Source organism: Mauremys mutica, chromosome 12 (assembly GCF_020497125.1).
Source record: "Mauremys mutica isolate MM-2020 ecotype Southern chromosome 12, ASM2049712v1, whole genome shotgun sequence".
NCBI lineage: Eukaryota > Metazoa > Chordata > Testudines > Geoemydidae > Mauremys > Mauremys mutica.
The window spans coordinates 34462082-34480006 of NC_059083.1; the positions used below are offsets into that span (position 1 = coordinate 34462082).

A 17925-nucleotide genomic window follows, 5' to 3' on the forward strand; every position below is an offset into this window, starting at 1 on the left:
TCAAAGTCAATGGGACTTGTGTGCATCATTCCCTCTGGTGCTTTTGAAAACCTCATCCTTCTTTTGAGGATAAGGATCCTGCAAACAGTTTGGCATGTGTTTACCTGTGTGCATATGAATTCTCCCGTGACTTCACTGCTTCAAATATTTGAGCACCCAAAGAAGTGTTTGTGGCAGAGATATCGAATGATGCCTTTAAAAAAAGTGAGAATCTGCATCTGGCAAATGTGTGTTTACTTCCTCTCACTTCAAATCAGGGCCAGGAATCAGATCAAGTGTTAACGCCCCCTTTTCCCCCCCAATAGTAAATGTAGAAGCATAAGTGGCTACAACTGGACTTCTACCTGAGCACTGACTCCAGAGTTCATTGAGATAGTGTAAAACTTACTATGGTCCCTATTCTCCCCGTCGTAAGCAGGGGATTGCTCCCGCTTTGTGTGGCTCTTTCCTGGCTCATTCACTATCCCAGTGGGATTGGCTAGCAAAAGGTTCTGAGTCTTTGCTCTCACTCCCTTTACCCAGAGGAGCTGCTGGGCTGGAAGTGGAATTGGTAGGGTGCTGGGAGCAGAACTGATGCGGGGGCTGGAGGAAGGGCAGATGCGCTGGGAGAAGTGAAGTGGGGACAGGACTAATTTGAGAGTTGGGGGCAAAATAAATTAATGGGTGGGGCGATGGGCAGATGAGGGGGTAAGATCTTGTGCAGTGTGGCAAAAATCCCCTTATAAACGTGGGTGAATGGACAGAATGAATCCCAGGACAAGGGATGGAAAAGCAAACCAGCCTCCCACACACAATGTCATAATGCAAATTTTTCTCATGGAAATAGCAGGGGTGGCCAACCTGTGACTCCGGAGCCACATGCGGCTCTTCAGAAGTTAAGATGTGGCTCCTTGTATAGGCACTGATTCCAGGGCTGGAGCTACAGGCACCAACTTTCCAATGTGCTTGGGGGGGGGGGAGGGGCTCACTACTCAACCCCTGGGTCTACCACAGGCCCTGCCCCCACTCCGTCCCTTCCCGCCCCCTCACCTGAGCCTGCTGTGCCCTCGCTCCTTCCCCTTCCCTTCCCCCCCAGAGCCTCCTGCATGCCACAAAACAGCTGATCGGGAAGTGCAGGGAGAGAGCGGGAGGTGCTGATCGGCGGGGCTGCCAGTGGGTGGGAGCCCTGGGAGCAAGGTGAGGGAGCTAATGCGGAGGGACGGGGGTGCTGATGTATTATTGTGGCTCTTTGGCAATATACATTGGTAAATTCTGGCTCTTTCTCAAGCTCAGGTTGGCCACGCCTGGAAACAGAATCAAGACCCTTTGAATGAATGAATCTTTCATTTTCAAAACCAGTGGAAGAAAAATCTGAATCTGAATATTTGTATGAAAAAAAATTTCATTCCCCCTGACCAGCTCCTTTTTATGGCAGGAATTCAGAATGCTCATATCAATGTTTATGTTTAAGCATTTATTCAATATGAAACTATTTAAATGTTCACAGCTGTGGGAAATTAGAGGAGTGACCCTAAGAAAACTGTTAGGTGGGGAAATATTATTGACTATTGTTTTGAGGGCAAAGTTAAGATCGTTTTGCTTGCCTTGCCAGTGAATCTGTACACTATAAAATGTCCATGTTTGTTATAAAATTAAGCACAGAGCTGGATTTCTAATACTGTATTACTGTACAAATGTGTTCGAAAATCATGAAATTGTCTTAAAATTAAAATAATAATAAAAATAAATTTGAGGTGTTTATTTGCTTCCTCATTTTGAGCCTTTAAGTCCATACTCAGATCACACATTCAATCTTTCCTCCACAACAATAAAATCTAATCTCCCCCGCTCCAAAACAGCTTCTTTGTACATAATTGGATGCATCTGGGAACAGGGTCTGTGTAAAAAAAAACAGAAAACCCATATGAGTTAAAGATAAAATCACAAAAATTTGTGACACTGCTAATGTTTGAGTGGGGTTAACTTTAAATTAATTTAATTTTAAGTCTAGCATTGCGGAAAGACAATATGCATTTGAACTATTTATGTCCGAGCAGCCTTACTGTCAGCTATTTTCTGATCATTATTTGGTGTTAAAAATGTGCACACAAATACACATTATATATTTCATCATACTATTTGTGTATAATGTTTGGAACTATGTTACACATAGGAGAGCAACAGAACAAATATTTGGTCTTGGAAGGATACGATTTTTATTGATTAAATGCTGGTCAATGTTAGTATCACTGTACACACAAACTGATAATTGAAATGTACAGATCAGCAAAGAAGGAAAACTTCTGCTTGAAAACTTAGAATTTGATTTAAGAATATTTACTGTGCATATTTTGACATGAAATGTTAACAGTTGTGTTTTAAGAGATATAAAGCTTTAACTGTTTGAATCTCACCATCTACTGTCATTAAAGAATTATCTGACACCCCTCTCCAATTTCCCACAACGGTGAACATTTAAACTGATAAAAGCAAAAGCTTGAACCCCATAAGTAAGTGCAACCGTGAAACTTTAAATAGATGAATATGGAATGAATGCTTAAAAATAAACACATATTTGAAATGATTAAAAAAAAGAAATGGAATCATCCCAAGCCTACAACTAATTATTTTGACCCTTCACGACACCTGAATTCCACCCACTAATCCATCTCCAGCAGGACCACTTCTAATATTCCCAACATTTGCACCAGCTTCAAAGAATAAATATTCACAACCGGCAGGGGTCAGAGGGAACCTTCTGCAAACATGGATCTTTTCTACAAAATTATACTGAGGTTAGGGACATATCAGGCAATATTCAATCCTGACTCAAAAGACAGAGTTAACCTATAAACTAAGGGTTTAGATTTCTGAAAATACCCTAACCATATAGTTAAGGACTGGAGGAATAATATGGTAACATTTATATTGTCTTTATATCAACTGATAATTTCACTTCACCTAGAGTACTGTGTGCATTACTGATCACACTATCAGAAAAGATTCAGAGAAGGGCCATGAGAATGATCAAAGGCCTGGAAAAACTTATATTAAGAAAGATTCAAAAGAATGGGGCGGTTTACTTTAGAAAGGAGACGAATACAAAAGGATAGGATAAAGCAATATAAAAATAATGAGACAGAGAAGGTAATTCGGTAACATCTTTTCTTCCTGTCTCGTAACACAAGAACAAGAGGAGTCAATGAAATGGAAAGGGATCAAATTCAAAACCAGACTGTGGAACTCCTTGCCACATGGTGTTTTTGAGGCCAGTAATGTAGCAAGTTTCAAAAAAGGTATTGGACATTTATATGGATAACTAGAAGGGCCAGAATTGTAATAGTTATGCAAATATAGAAGGAATAAATGGATCAAGGCTTAGAATGATCTCTTAACTATTAGGAATTAGTAATAATACTTTCATATAGTGTTTCCCATCACTAGATCTCAAAGTGTTTTACAAAGTATCATTGACCCCATTTTAGAGGTGTGGAAACTGAGGTCCAGAGAGAGGTGCGGCCTTAAACCTGAATCTGAGCCTGGGTTTACTATGTGGTGTAGACCGGGCCACTGAGTTCTGTCGACCGTGTGGTTCTTCCATCTTCTTCAGAGACACCTGGGGCCAACTGCTGTTGGAGACAGGATCCTGGTCTAGATGGACCCTGGGTTTGAGCCAGCCTGGATCAGCATCACTATGTTCCAGTGATAAAATTGAGGCAGCAGAGCGCGTAGCCCCATTCTCTGATATTATAGACACTAAACCAAAGCAAAATCAGAGGCTGGTTTAAGCAAATTTTTACCCATCAGTTTCATTTCTCTCCTCAGACAGACAAGGTTTAATTTCTGCTTACGTTCCCCACCCCTCCGAACGTTGCCAAGCTCAAATCACCCAAAACAAACCACTCCACTTTGGGTCGGCACCAGTCCATGTCCATAGCGCCAGCAGCCGACCCTTGGTAGAGCCATCATACCACCAGACCCCCAAAAGACCCCCCTCAACAGTGCACCACCCCACCAGAAATGCTCCATGCGTCACTAACCAACCTGGCGCTGTGCACTCCACTCCCTCCCCCCACAACCCCCAAACCCAGCCTGGCCACTCCCCAATCCTCCCCAGCCCCAACTCGGCCCAAGCTATGCTGCAGCCCCCCTTCCCCCTGCTTTGCAACCCCCTGCTCCCCACAGCCTGCATCCCCCCTAGGTAGGGTGACCAGATGTCCCGATTTTATAGGGACAGTCCCGATTTGGGGGTCTTTTTCTTATATAGGCTCCTATTAACCCCCACCCCGTCCTGATATTTCACATTTGCTGTCTGGTCACCCTAATCCCCCCTCCCCCGTGCAGGTGGCACAACACCACCAGAAAGATCACTGACCACAGCCTACCAGCCCACTGTTTCCAGCCGGCCCGACCCGCCCCCGGTACCAAACCAATCCCCCTTCCCCTACCTAGAGACTAGAGTAGTCCAGGCAGGAGGCAGCCGGTGGGGAGGGAGTAGGCACTGCAGGGCACAACACACACACACATGCACAACAATCTCACAGCGAGGACCACACGTAGGGAAGAGGAACCCAACCCACAGCTGACTGATTCCTGGTTCCCGCCTTCCTCTGTGATGCCCTGTCCATCAGGCCGAGCTGGAGCACTGGCCTCTCCCCCATTGGCCCTGCGGACTGTCAGTCTCAGAGTCCTGGTTTCTTCCCCTCTCCTTGGTTTGGGTTTTGGGAGCGGGATTGGGCAACCGGGAGCCAATCACACTCTCCGGCAGGAAATTAAAAAAAAAAAAAAAAAAAAAAAGCAAGAAAAGCCCCCAAACAAGTCACGTGAAAAACGCTCAGTTGGGATTAAGCCACATTTTAGACCCTGTTACACTGTGTGCAGGGAGCCATGGCTGCAGCAGGGAATCTTCTGAAAAGCCTCCGAGATGAAGCTACTTGCTCCATCTGTCTGAGTTTTTACAAGGATCCCGTGTTTTTGGATTGCGGGCACAGTTTCTGCCGAGCCTGCATCACCCAGTGCTGGGAGGGATCAGATACAGCCACCTCCTGCCCTCAGTGCAGAGAGACCTTCCCCCAGGGGACCATAAAGCCCAACAGACAACTGGGGAACTTTGTAGAAATAGCCAAGCAGCTGAGTGTCCCAGCAACAGCAGGAGGTTTGTGCCACGCGCACCAGGAGCCTTTCAAACTCTTCTGTAACCAGGACCAAGTTCTCATCTGTGTGATCTGCAGGGAGTCCCAGGCTCACCGCGCTCACTTGGTGGTCCCCACAGAGGAGGCTGCCCAGGCCTACAAGGTAGGAATTTGCTGTGCAGGGTAATTACTTCGGTTTGGGCATGTTTACAGCTTTTATTACAATAGTTCCTAAAGGCACCGAGATCATGGCCCCTGTTGCGCTAGGCTCTGTACGAACACAGACAGAGACATCCCTGCTCCAAAGAGCTGAGTCTAAGCCAGTGGTTCCCAATTTTTTCCTTACCCTGGCTATACCCCCCCCTGCCTCCCAGCTGCAATTTGGAGCTGAGAGTGGGGCCACAGCTGTGGGGGTGCCTCGGGGTTGGAGCTGGGGGCTCAAACTGGGGCCGGGAGCCATAGCCGATCTGGGTGGCACTTCCTCCCTGCCCCTTGTGGGGGCTGGCTTGGCCCTGCCATGGTCCCCCAAATGTTCCTCTATGTGCCACAGTTTGGGGACCACTGATCAACAGTCAAGGTGGACAAACTGTCGGAGAGGGAGCCGAGATACAGGTAGGCAGAGACTAGGGATTCCCAAAGGTACTTAAGGTGTCTATACCCCACATTTAAGTAGATACATCTGGAGTTTAGGCAACTAAACACCAGTTTTAGGCTCCACGGCAATCCACAGAATTCCTGCCAAGCCCAAACTCACCCAGTGCCTGTGTATTCAGGGTACAACTTCTCTCAGTGCCTTTGTTTCTGCCTCTGGGCGTGTGCACAGCTGCCCCCCAGGCATCTGGCTGCCTGTCGCCTGGCCACACCCAGAGCAATCCCTGAGCTGGGGGAATATACCTATCTCCTAGAACTGGAAAGGGCCTTGGAGAGTCATTGAGTCCAGCCCCTGCCTTCACTAGCAGGACCAAGTACTGATTTTTGCCCAAGTGGCCCCCTCAAGGATTGAACTCACAACCCTCGGTTTAGTAGGTCAATGCTCAAACCACTGAGCTATCCCTGGGGGAAATTGGGCATTTTGCTTCTCTTATCTGTGGGGCCTGATCTGGTGGGCAATTGAAAGGAATGGGTGGGAAACAGAGGCACAGAAGGGGCAGTGATTTAACCAAGCTCACAAAGCAGCTCAGTAGGAGAGCCAGGAATTAAACCCTAGCCTCCCCAGGCCCATCCTAGTACCCTAGCCACTAGACCATGCTGCTTCTCATCGCTCCTGTCATGCAGTTCTCTACCATCGCATTACAAACATCTTGGCAGAGCTGCAGATTGGAGTTTCAACAGAGCTAGTGCCCCAGCTTGAGCATTTCACATCTGATGGCCGCTGCTTCCAGGCAAGCCGCAGGAAAATAACACATTGTCAGCAGTGTTCTCAAGGGGTTTGTTCTCTGCTACTTTTGGACGCATACGGTGCTCTGAAAGATTTCTGTTTAAGAAACAAAGGTTAATCTGCTTAACTTTTTTTCCTCAAGGAAAAACCAGGATGATGAATTCCTGTTTTCTCAGGTTTGCTGAAGGATGGTCACTTTGCTGCTCCTGAAGCAGAAATCATGGGCAATGGGTATGACAGGCCAGAGGAGGCACAGCTCTGCGTGGCCCCACCACCCCTCCACCTCCAGACTCCCTCCTGCTTCCTGCCAGAGCTCTGCAGCTCTTCCCCCGTGGCTGGTCTGGGGGGGCCTAAGGCAGAATGGGCCGGACTGGGGGCTAGCCTCCCTGAACCGGTGGCTCGCATCCTGCCCACACAAACTTTGTTTTGCAACATTCTAGGGCTCATGAAGTCTGAGTGGATTGGAACCTTTAAAAGCCTGTTGGACAGAGCAATCCACTCTGGACAGAATCTGCTGTGCTCTATGCCACTCTCGCTTTAAGAACAAAGTGGACTATATTAGTGCCACAATAAGATTAAAGGAAGAAAATGGCTGATTCCCAGGACCACGTTGAGTCCCAGCACCTCAAGAAGTGAGAACAAGCCCTTTCCCCCATGCCAAACACTTGCACAATATTTATGCACTTTGTGAGTGTGTTGGATTTTTAACCAGGAGTCTCTTTCTCCCAAGAGTTCATTAGGCACTGGAGTTTAATGTACTCTTTTTTTAAAAAGTGTGTTAAACATTCTTCCCAAAACTCCCTTCCCTTTAAGTTGCTCAGTGTTAACGCTCTGATGTCCAGCTCTCTTCATATAGTTTTCTCTGTCATTGCATGGGAGCAGGGCACCCTACCCTACACAGCTGCAAAATGGATACGACTTCAACCCTTTGCCCTGCAGCCTTTGGAGGATTTGCTGGAGGCAAAGGGCTGTTCTAGAGAGAGTCCCTAAGTCTCTATATCAGGTCTGGTGCCCCCAAGGCCTCTCTGTTCCCTGGCAGCATGACACATACAGTACAGCATAGAAGGAAACAAGTAGGGCTGAGATTGGGGTCTGAGATGCCCAGCTGCCATGAAATGAATGGGAACTGTGCTTTTAGATCCTCTGTGTGGCTCTGCAACAACTCTTCCCCTGGTGAATTACAGAAGAAGATCCTCGGAGCACATTTTCAAAAGCCCCAATTGACTTTAGAGTCAAAGTCCCATATGCAAAGGAAACTTGGGCCCGAATCCCCAAATGCTTTTGGGTGTTGTGCTGCTCAGCATTGCAATGCCTAACTTTTAGGTGCCTAGAAAATCACTAAGGACATAAGAACAGCTGAACTGGGTCAGACCAATGGTCCATGTAGCCCAGTATCATGTCTTCTGATAGTGACCAATGCCCGGTTCCCCGGAGGGAATGAACAGAACATGGCAATTATCAAAGGATTCATCCTGTTGGCCAGTCCCAGCATCTGGCAATCAGACAAGCCCTTACGGTTGCCAGCCTGTAATTGCTAGGGTTTCCTCTGGATCCTTTTTAAAAAACTGGCTTTCCAAGAGCTATCCTCCAGTCATCTGGTACAGTTTGGAACAAAAAATCCTGAATTAGGCATTTGGGGGCTAGCTGGGGAGACATCTAATCTAGCCCTTGGGAGATGCTGATGAGAGGGGTATGTCCTAAGCCCCACCCCCCTCAGAGTTTGGTGTAGGAATGCGCCTGTCTCTGGGATCCATGCCTGGGAATCCCTCTCCTGGAGTTTGGCAGTTTAGGTACCTAAGTTGTTTCATGCAGGATGGAGTTCTGCGCCAATGTCACAACATGGTCAAGGAAGAGGTTGCAGACTTTCTCCATGACCATTAGCCTGGGGGTAGGGCACTCATCTTGTATGTGGGAGACTCCAGTTTAAGTTTTCCTTCTGCCTGATGAGAAGAGATTTGAACAGGAATCTCGCACCTCTCAAGAGGCAATTGAGACATTGCCATGAGCACTGTCTTGGGGCAACTTGAGCCGGAGATAGAAAGTCAATGGTAGTTGAGAACCTAACTCCAGGAGGCTTCTTTGAAAATCCCAGCTTCAGATAACAAAATTGGCGCTGCAGTGTATATAAATTGCACTGAGGACAGACTCCTCAGGAGGCTGAACCCCCCCCCCCCCCAAACGTTGTTTATCTTGCCTCAGGAACAAATTCACACCCAATTGAACACAATGAAGAAAGAGAGAGAAGAACTTCTGGAGTGGAAACAGGAGGGAGAGACGCAAAGCCAGGAATATCTGGTAGGTGCCCATTGTCATGGTCCAGCGGTTCCATAAGTCAAGGTTGATATTTCTCTCTGTGCGGAGAGTATCAGTCCTTGTCTATACACAGCACTGCTTTGATTTTAGCTATGGCTACATCTACACGGCACAGCTCTGGAGGCGACCTGCAGGGTAGGTGTAGCTACACAGCACAGTGAGAAACAGGCTGTGTCCATGCTGTGGTGTGTAGCTACAAGTGTGAATAAAAGACTCCAGCAGGGGGAGGCAGCAGAGCTGCCGGAGCCTTTCTCCACTTCTGGAGCCTTTACCTGTGGTAGGGAAAGGCTCTGGCGGCGTGGGGGGGCAGCGGAACACTATACTGCTAAAAATAGCAGTGTAGATGGGGAAGGCCCTGCTTGAGTGGGTATAGACCCATGTCCGTAGGGTTTATACCCAGAGGGTTCAGGCATATTGCGACTCTACTTGCTTAAGCAATGCCTCGCCATCTACATTGCTATTTATGCCCATGTTAGCAGGGGCATATAGTGTACATCCTCTACATTTGTGTAGTACAAATGTACCTCAAATCACTTTTTAAAGTAATGTCTTTATACTGGTGTAAACCCCTGACATGCAGACATTTAAACCTAATTTAATTTGACCCTAGTGTGGTGTGTGGGATTCACCTTGTCCAGATAAACAGAGCTAAAAGGTGCTAACTAGGAGCAAGGTTGAAGTTAATTCAGGGTTAGCTAGACTGCAGGGGTTGGCAACCTTTCAGGAGTGGTGTGCCGAGTCTTCATTTATTCACTCTAATTTTAAGGTTTCGCCAGTAATACGAAAGTTTAGTAAGGTGCCAGTAATACATTTTAACCTTTTTAGAAGGTCTCTTTCTAGAAGTCTGTAATATATAACTAAACTATTGTTGTATGTAAAGTAAATAAGGTGTTTAGAAGTTTCATTTAAAATTAAATTAAAATGCAGAGCCCCCCAGCCCAGTGGCCAGGACCTGAGCAGCGTGAGTGCCTACCTCTGCTGTAATGTATTGGATAACACCCAGATAACTTCAAGTGCTTTGCCTCTTGTCCACACACCTTTACAAGGTGTGATCATCTTTGTCTTTGTTTATCATCCCTCTGGTCTGATACATCCACTGGCTTCCATTTCGACTCTAAGCATTGATCTTATTCCCCACACGTCAGTGGGTCCAAATCCAGCTACAAACAGTAATTTGAGGGGAGATTGTTTTCAAAGGCACGTATGGTGATTAGGTGCCTAATTCACATTGACTGTCAATAGGACTTAGGTTCCCAGTGGCTGTTTTGTATCTCAGAAATCCTCCCCCTGAATCTCCATCTATAAGCACCAGAAACGACTGCTTTCCTCTGGGACAATGTAACGTACAAAATGCTGGATGAAACATGTAAGAGCTGGAGAAAAAGCATTTTGCACAGTATGTTGTACCTGGCATTTTGTGTAGATAACCAGCAGAACTTTCCTTCAGTCGTCTCCACAACTCTCTGCCAATGTATTCCTGATATGGAGTCAGACCCCCCCTTCTAACCTTTCTGCTATTGGAAGACTCTAGATGATCAGCAGAATATACTAAGCCACCCTGACCTGAAGACTCATCATTTTAGAGATATTGGGTGACATTTTTGAAAATGCCTACGTGATTTTGGAGCCTAAGGTTTACAGTTTTGCAAGTGGTTAAGGGCCAGATTCTCGCAGGTATTTAGGACCTTAAAATGCAGAGAGAGGCCTAGTGAGATTTTCAAAAGCAACTAAGTAGCACCTAACGTCCTCTGTAATCAAAGGAAATTAGGCACCTAAGTGATACTGAAAATCCCTGTAGGGGCTTATATGCATCTTTGGACATCTAAATAGCTTTTAAAAGCAGCTCCTTATACATTTTAATTAAATGGGTTTCAGCTCTAAATGATTTTTCTGTTTCTGAAAATTTACCCTAAGTTCTATTTTCAAAAGTCACTTTCAAAGAATCTTAGGCTTCTAAGCACCAGAAGTAACTTTTGAAAATAGGAATTGGACTCCTAAGTCACCAAGGCACTTTCAAACATGTTATTCATTCAGGCCAGCTGAATCTTCTCTCTAGTAACTATCAGGCATATTCTCCTGAAATCTCATCTGTATGTTCGTAGTAGGGTGAAATGAAAAGAGCTGGAAGAACTGTTTCCAGTTCCAGACTCTCCCCATCTCCCTGATAGGCTGTTCACCTTTCTCATTTGTGAAAACTGGACGCTGAGCGCTGGAACCTGCCCCGTCCCAGGCTCCGCCTCTTTCCCTCCAGGCCTCGCCCCCCACTCCTCTTCCCCCGCTCACTGTCACTTGCTGCTCTCTCCACCTCCCTCCCCCTGCCAGCTGAGTGGGGCTCTAGGGTGGAGGTGATTGGGGCGGGGAGAGCCACGCTCCAGGGGTAGAAGGGTGTTTGGGGCAGGACAGGGGAGCTGCCCATACTATTCTCCCCCAGAGCCATCCCTGAGTGCTCCTACAGGCTCCCAGCAGCAACTGCTGCTCTTCCCACCACCTGGTGGTGGAAGCCAGTTACTGTGGAGAACCGGACTTCTACTGCCAGGTTCCCTTTTCAACTGGACTTTCCGGTCGAAATCTGGACATCTGGCAACCCTAGTCCCTGACCTGTCCTTTCCCTGTTTGTCCCTTCATTACAGGGAAAGATAGAAGCTGAGAGGCAGAAGATTGTGTCTGAATTTGAGCAACTGCGGCAGTTCCTCGAGGAACAAGAGCGACTCCTGCTGGCCCAGCTGGAAGAATTGGACAAGGAAATTGTGAAGCTACAGGATGAAAATGTCACCAAACTGTCTGAGGAGATTTCCCGTCTCAGTGACTTGATCAGTGAGATAGAAGAGAAGTGTCAGCAGCCAACAAGCCAATTCCTGCAGGTGAGACAGTTAGAGACACCCAGATCCCTGCCCAGGGAAGGGAGAGATTCTGAATGATTAGCTTTGGCATTTATTAAGTTCTTGGAGAGCTCCCACTCCACAATGGAGACTGTCAGCGTGTCCTTTAGCAAAGCGAGGGAAAACAACATTTGACATTTCTAATATTTCCAGTGTGGAAACAGTTTTGCTGTTTTAAAGGCAGATGTCTCGGGCCTTTTTGATGCATCATACATCAGCCCCTTTGTTTTAAGTTTAAACCAATTTTTACCAAAAAATTCCTGGGTTTTACAAGCAGTAGCAGTCATTTTTTTCTGATTTTCATCCTACTTTTGTATCATTCAAATATATAAAAAATACAATACGTTGCATGAGATCTCTGTATTCGGATAATACATTAGTCAGTGTGTATATGCAAAGCTGCCTGCTGAAGTAAGAGCGTATTGTTCTAGAACTGGGGTGGGCAAACTTTATGGCCCGAGGCCCACATTGGGGTTGCAGAATAATATGGAGGGCTGGGTAGGGAAGGCTGTGCCTCCCCAAACAGCCTGGCCTGCACCCCCTATCCACCTTCTCACGCTTCCTGCACCCTGACTGCCCCCCGAGAACCCCCAACCCATCCAACCCTCCCTGCTCCTTGTCCCCTCACCGCCACCACCCGGAATCCCCCATCCCTAACCACCCCCCCGGAACCTCACCCCACATCCAAACCCCCTGCTCCCAGTCCCCTGACTGCCCTGACTGCTATCCACACCCTCGCCCCCTGACAGGCCCCCCAGGACTCCAACGCTTATCCAACCCCCCACCTATTTCTTGACCACCCCCCAGAACCTCTGCCCTATCGAACCGCCCCCTGCTCCCTGTCCCCTGACTGCCCCCGGGACCTTCTGCCACTTATCCAACCCCTCGGCCCCAGCGTCCTTACCAGGCCACTCAGAGCAGCATGTCTGGCAGCTGCGCCACGCAGCCGGAGCCAGACATGCTGTCCTGCTGCTCAGCAGGCATGCACAACACTGCTGCCCAGAGCGCTGCCTGTGTGGCGGCAGGGGAGGGGAGACAGCAGGAGAGGGGCCAGGGGCCAGCCAGCCTCCCCAGCCGGGAGCTCAGGGGACAGATGTGGCCCACGGGCCGTAGTTTGCCCACCACTCTTCTAGAAGCAGGGGCGGCTCTAGGAATTTGGCCGCCCCAAGCAGGGCGGCACGCCGCAGGGGGCGCGCTGCCGGGCACCGGTCCCGCGGCTCCGGGGGACCTCTTGCAGAAGTGCCTGCGGAGGGCGTGCTTGTCTCACGGCTCCGGTGGAGTATCCGCAGTCATGCCTGCGGGAGGTCCACCGGAGCCGCGGGACCAGCGAACCCTCCGCAGTCATGCCTGCGGAGGGTCCGCCGGAGCCGCCTGCCGGCAAAATGCCGCCCCAAGTGCGCGCTTGGCGCGCTGGGGTCTGAAGTAGGCCCTGTCTAGAAGATACACACAATAAATCAACAGGCACGCATGCAAGCTCTGTAGTGCATGTGCATCTGAACGTACTGATGAATCTCACCCACCTCATACACGTTTCAAACTGTTAGACAATGGGTTAAAGATTTGATGCACTAAAATGGGAAGAAAATAAAAATCTGTTACAGAATACATTTCAGAATACAAGGAAGTATTCAAAAGAGTTAAAGAAACAAAAACAGGAGCCAAGGATGAAGTTGAGTGTATGCACTGCAAATGGGGTGGCCCAATTATCAAATGTGAATATTTATAAGCCAATAGTTCTAAGTCTACACCAGTAAACTGTTGGTTCAAATGAAAAGTTTTATTTGGGGATTACAGATGTATTGTTTTCTTAAACTCAGAGGGGCATTGTGTTTTGAGCTCTGTTTTAGTTCTGCAGCAAACCACAGTGATGAACGGAATTCAAAGCATTAATCTACTGAATACTTTTTTCCTGTCTTTCCATCCACCAAAACAAACCCCGATATTTACCCAGAAAAATTAAGGTTTTTCGCACTGATTTTTAGCTGTTTTTGTTGTGGTAATAAACACTGATAAATTCTCAGGAAAAACTAACTAAAATAAAAACGGAAAATGAAGGGCCCTAATGATCTGGAAGCAGTAAAAGGCACAACTCCAGTTTCTAGGAAGTGGGAGATCAGGAAAACAAAGTTCTTTGCAGGGCCTATTAAGAAACGGGAGTGAATCCAGCTTTCAGAATTGCTGACTAGAATTGCATACATGGAGAAAGGCAAACGCTCTGGACACAGCAGTTGCATGTGGAAGTCCGGGATTCATGTGTCTGATGAATCTATTTGAGGAAGTGCCATTGGCGCAGGCAAAATAGAATTCAGAAGGAGAAAACCCACAATCATGGTGCATGCTTAGGGGTCCCAGTCCATCGAAGTCTGTGAATGGACTTTTAAAGGTGCAACTACAAAGAACTGCATGTAGAGCTCGACTAGGGATGGCAAAGTGAGTCATCCATCTCCAGAGCAGGAGCGATCCCAGCTTGTGGCACGTGGGACTGAACTCTTTTTTAATTTTTTCCCTCTTTCTCTCTCCTAGGACATCAGAAGCACCTGGAGCAGGTACGTAGCTCCTTTGCACTCCCCCTTACGCATCATGATGTTGGAAGGGGATTGGACCCCTGGGGTCAGATTTTGCAGGGTATTTAGACACCTGACATGTAGCTAGGCACTTGGTGGAATTTTCCAAAGTGGCTAAGCGAGTTAGGCACCTCCTATTCCAATCAGTGGCAGTTGGGAGCCTAGCTTGGTTTAGATGTTTTTGAAAATCCCAGGACTGTCCTTTTAAAAATCAGGCCTTAAGTGACTTGCCGAAGGTCACGCAGGGAGGCTGTGGCAGAGAAGGGAGTGGAACGTAGGTTTCCAGAGTCCTACAGCAACCAGGTAACTACTGGAGCATCCTTTCCCAAAAGATTAGGCCCTTCTTTCTGAGGGGGCAGCTTGTGGACCCCTTACTCTCTTTAACTCCCATTTGAGGATTTAGGCATTTAAATACTCCAGTGAGGAGGGCAATTGACTCACCAGTGGGAGTCAGAGGCTCACAATGAGCTCACGAGAGAGCAGCCTCTGGTAGCTCATTCTCACAAAAGACAGAACAGATTTAGAGAATGTTTGGGGTTTTTCCCCTCTAGGTGTGAGAAGCTGAAGTTCGAGAAACCAGTGGCTGTGCCAGAGGACCTGAGAGAGAGAGTCGGCGTCTCTTCCCAAAGAAATGTTTGTCTGCAGGAGCCTCTGAAGAAATTCAGAGGTAACTTAACAGTTATCTGGGTTCATGCTACAGTGATCTGCAATTAGGATACTCACCTGCTATGTGGGAAATCCCCAGTCCCCGAGAGAGGAAGAAGGGATTCTAACAAGGGTCTGACGTGGGCCTCTCTCTGTCTCCCGTGTTAAATATTGAGCAGGGGGACAGGCTTCTGGGTCTCCCACCTCCCAGAGGGATGCTCTAGCCACCTGGCTACAGAGATGTTCTCATGAGTTCTTCCCCCACCCCCCCATTGAATCTTTGATTATCCCCAGTGGAACATCTCCCACAGGAGAGCATGAGGGCACCCATGCAAAGGGAGGCACCTACCATGCTACGAACATCCTGAGACGGACGGGGCCTAGGACAACCCCACACTGTGGTACTTCCTGCTGGCTGGCATAAGCAGGGAGTCACCTAGCATGCTGGCTTTTTTGAATCCCATCCCAAGGCGCATCTCTGTCCCCGTTCATGGTACAGGGAGCCTGACTCAGGCTTTGTGAATCACAGTGACTGTCCGAGTGCCTAAATATTGGATGTTGTGATACTGAGTGTCACCTCGCCTGTTTGTGTGAGAATCCAGCCATCCCTAAGTTTTCATGAGGCTGTTTTCGTACAAGAAAGGGGGAAATCACCTCTCTTCTGCTCTTTTCTTTCTCCAGAGACCCTGCCCTATCAACTGAGCTTTCTGATCTCAAAGGCAGAGAAAGAGGGTAAGTTTCCTTGAGGATATTTTTCTACAATTATTAATTAAAATCTCAGGATTAATTTTTAGAAGAAGCTTCTGAAGGCTTTTAACTAGAGTGGTTCAGCCTGCGTCCTCGCTGCAAAGTGGGCAGGTCACGAGCCCGAGTGAAAGTAGAACCTGGCTGTACCTCAGCTCCCCATCCAAGCCAACTGGCCTGGTTGGAAAGCGCCACTGAACTCAGGTGAGGGGTTTGTCTGGACAGGAAGGGCATCAGGGTTAGCAGCCGAGTAAGAGCCTGCGTTACCTCTGCAGTGAAGACAGACCATAATACTCCTCCTGTGTCTCTCTCCCCTCTTGCAGTACAGGCCACTCCGGATCCAGTCCTGGCAATTCCGTGTCCCATCATGTCCACAGATGAGTGTGATATACAAATACCAACACACAGAATTTCTGGAGAAACAGAACAGGTTTCACCCTGCTGCTTGTGTGCTGGGCCATACGGGCTTCACCTCAGGGAGATGTTACTGGGAAGTGGAGGTGGGGAACAAACATCTTTGGGTTTTGGGCATTGCTAAAGAGTCTGTGATACATGAGGGAGCGATAAGCTGTACACCAGAGGAGGGGATCTGGGCTTTGCAGAGTACAGGGAATGAGTACTGGGCCCTCACCTCCCCTAAGACTGCTCTGGACCTACGTCGTAGCCCCAGTAACATTGGAGTTTATCTGGATTATGAAGGGGAGAAAGTTACATTTTATGACATTACATCTTCTGGCAGAGAGCCAATCTTTACTTTCATATCCTCTTTCACTGGGAAGATCGTCCCCTTCTTTGGGAGCCGGCGTGTCGAATATCGGAATCAATTTGTTGTTTATCCCCATCATCTATTCGATTAAACCTGTGACAGAGGTGTGGGTATCACTCTCAATATGAGATATCTAAAAAAGAGCAAAGATGTGGGAAATAGATAAATTATGGCTATCACACATTGCCAGCCTATGAAAATGATGTGTCAGGCTCCCCAAAATCATGTTTCTCTTTAATCCTTTCTACACAAACATGAAGGCTGGAAATGTATCTGTAATATAATCTGATCTCCCTCCAATCTATCCACTCCAGCAGCTGGGACTGTAAGAAAAACACTGAGTGCTGCAAGACTTGCAATAAATTGATGATGAGAGAGGACAAGACTGACTTGCTCAGCATTATACTGGTGACAGGAGTTTCTCAACCCTTTTCCATGCCTGTCTCTGTAACTCTGTGATCCTCCAGGCACACATGGACTGGCCAACCAGGAGCCACTCCCAGGGTCACAGCAGAGCCTGCCTGTCTTAGGGCAGGTCTACACTTAAAATGCTGCAGCGGCACTAACCTACTGGTGCCGCTGTAATACTTAAGTGAAGACGCTGCTATGCTATGCTATGCTTCTCCCATCAGTGTAATTAATCCACCTCTGTAAGAGGCCGTAGCTATGGCAAGGGGAGAAGCTCTCCCATCAATGTGCTGCTGTCTACACCCGGAGTTCTGTTGGTATGACTGTGTCACTCAAGGGTGTGGATTTTCACACCCCTGAGTGACAGTTATACCAAAGTAAGCTTACAGTGTAGACCTGGCCTAAGTTCTGACTCAATCAGGGTCATCTATCAAAGTCCCCTGCTCTTTACTTATGGATGTAACAAGCATAGTGATGTTCTGCATAGCTACCCCCTAGTTCCCTAGCTCAATGCTCCTATTTTGCTGTTTAGTTATTTGGATGCTGTAGATTCAGATGAGAAAATTTACAGAATAAAGTTTACTTCTATCTTCTGGTCTTGGACTTTCTTCCCTTTCGTTTCTTTTTGGTCTCCAAGATCATACCTTAAAACTGTGCCTTTGAAAGCCAATAGATGGATTTAATTAGATGTCATTTCCCCCCTACCCTTTACATAACCTTCCAGTTTACTGAACTGCAAAGAGAGCAGCTCAGATGCACAAAGGGACTTAAACAACTAAGGTCTGGTCTATACTTCAGAGTTAGGTCAAAGTCAGGCAGCTTACACTGACCTAATACTGTCAGCATCCATACTGCAGTGTTCCTCCCACCAACATAACTCACCTGCTACATCCACTGAATAGCTCCACCTCCAAGAGAGGTGCAGCACTTATGTCAACATAGGTCAACGCAGTGGCAGTGTAGACGCTGTGTTGCCCACACCAGCTTAAGTGGCCTCCAGGAGGTGTCCCACAATGCCCCATTGTGACCCACTCTGGTCACTGTTTTGAACTCCGCTGCCCAACAGCCAGGTTCACAGGAACAAGCCCCTCCTGTGTAAAGACTGGGAATATTTGAA

At 47.6% G+C, this 17925-nt stretch overlaps 1 pseudogene; it reads left to right on the top strand.

Moving 5' to 3' along the window:
* The first annotated feature begins 4746 nt into the window (after window positions 1–4746).
* Window positions 4747–17399, top strand: LOC123345254 (annotated as a pseudogene).
* Window positions 17400–17925: the final 526 nt, after the last annotated feature.